This window comes from Euprymna scolopes, chromosome 41, assembly GCF_053919585.1.
Source record: "Euprymna scolopes isolate OS-2025 chromosome 41, ASM5391958v1, whole genome shotgun sequence".
NCBI classification, from domain to species: domain Eukaryota; kingdom Metazoa; phylum Mollusca; class Cephalopoda; order Sepiida; family Sepiolidae; genus Euprymna; species Euprymna scolopes.
The window spans coordinates 75,090,585-75,093,084 of NC_136522.1; positions in this window are offsets into that span (position 1 = coordinate 75,090,585).

A 2,500-nucleotide genomic window follows, 5' to 3' on the forward strand; every position below is an offset into this window, starting at 1 on the left:
AATATGTAAAAATACGTAATGTATATAAATATGTAAATATATGTAAAAAATATGTAAATATATGTAAAAAAATATGGAAATATATCTAAAAATATATAAATATACGTATATAAATATGTAAATATATGTATAAATATGTAAATATATGTAAAAATATGTAAATATATATAAAAATATGCAAATAGATGTATAAATATGTAAATATATAAAAATATGTAAATATATGTAAAAATCTATAAATATATGTAAATACATGTATAAATATGTAAATATATGCAAAAATATGTAAATACATGTAAAAATATGTAAATATATATAATTGTATGTATAAATATGTAAATATATGTAAAAGTATTTAAATATATGTAAATATATGTATTAATATGTAAATATATGTAAAAAAAATGTAAATATATGTAAAATATTTTAATATATGTAAATATATGTATAAATATGTATATTTATATATAAATATGTAAATATATGTAAAAATATGTAAATATATGTAAAATATGTAAATACGTGTAAAAATATGTAAAAATATGTATATGGTGATTAAACCACGCAAACGCGTACACGTTTTATTTATTTATTTTTTTATTACATTTTAACCCCAAACAAGGCACATTGCCACTTTGGTGTAGGGGGCTACTATCAGGGACATGAGCTACTGGGACACTATGTAGGGAGTTGGGCAGCAAGATGCCGGTTCACGTTACACTTGAACTTCAGTTGGGGAAGGAGGGACCCAGAAGAAACTACTGGAGTAGACAGCTCTACTGACATCTAGGGATCTATACTGTGTAGGGGTGGGATTCAAGCTGTTTGTTGGGTTTGTCGAGGTTATTTACGTCGTGGGGGCACAAGTTCTTGCAGTTCATCAGAGCATTTACCATTAAAATACTTATAGAACAGGCAAAGGGATGTAACATTTCGTCCGTGGGACAGAGGCTAAAGCTTAGATGACAGTTCAGGACCTATCAGGTTGAAGATTCTCTTTTGGATCTTATATAAGAGCGAGCGACTAGTGGCATATGCATCAGCCCAAATATGACAACAATACTCCATATATGGGCAAATGGTGGCCTTTTAGAGGTGCATGATATTTTCGGGCGTTAGTAGCTTTCTAGCACGGTAGAGAGGGCCTACCTTCCTCGCAACAGTTCTGGCAATGGTCTCAATGTAATTGTTCAAACTCATGTTTCCTGTGAACATTAAGCCGAGGAGTTTAAAAGAAGTACTTTAAGTCAATGAATCTTTGGCCATTACTATTGGTGGTAGAGAAGGTTTCTCATAGTTATTGAAGGAAACAAGTTTAGTCTTAGCTGCATTGAATGTGACCATCCATTTTTGTCCCCATTCTACTACAGATTGAAGGTCATCTTCTAGTGTTTCTGCCATTTCCTTAGATATGTGTTTATTTGTTTTCTGTTTGTGTCTGTTATAGAGCGTGGTGTCATCAGCATATATACCCATCTCAGAGGCAATTTTTTCGGGTAGGCTATTTATGAATATTAGAAATAATAAAGGTCCAAAAATAGACCCCTGAGGCACTCCTACGGGATTGTCGAACTAGGAGCACGGATTTATTGCAACTGATCGTTTTTGTATACAGAGCATTTAAAATTGTCATAGACTCTTGAAAGTATGTTATTGCTATACATCTTATGTGATGACTGACAAATTTGTGTGATTTTAGGTTCAAATGAACAACTACAGCAGGAATTGGAATACACCCTACGAAAGCCTAATTGTCACAGCTGGCCAATGTCAAAAATACAATTTGAACGTGAGGGCACTTTAGAAGGGTGATAAAATTCTGTTTTAAAATTGGTAAACATTCAACGAAAACATATGGAATGCTTCAAAGTAGACCATCTTGCATAAATCGAGCATCAATTTTTAGTGACCTAAGAGATTCAAGGATGGCAGGAAAATAAGAGGTGTCAAAGGAGTTAGTTAGTGAGTTGATTGGCCAAATAAAGACTTTCATTGAGAACGACTATTGATAGTTTATAGAGAATGTGTACAGTTTGGTGTCAGTGTGGGAACTGTACACAATTATTCATGAGGAACTGAAGACGCGGAAGATTTGCGCGAAGTTTATACCAAGAGCGCTCCATCTTTATCTCAGACTATTTGACCAAGATGAACATCAAGACAATTATTTACCCTCCCTATACTGAATATAATAAAGTTATATATAACTGCTGTGGGGTACAAATCACCCCTATTTGAGAACTAAGTGAAATCAACCAGTCCTATGAATACCACTGGTTTCAGAGACTAAAGGAATACATTAATACCATGTTTAACTGCATGCTACGAACACGTTCCTCTCATAACACTTTAGTGGCTCCTGTATTCTTTATGATAAATACATATATTTTATACACTTTACAGGCTTTGTGGTTTCTTTCGCTTGTGATCTCTGACACGCGTTGACAACAATAACTTTTATTCCCCCATAAAATAGATCCTGAAATGTAAGAACATAATA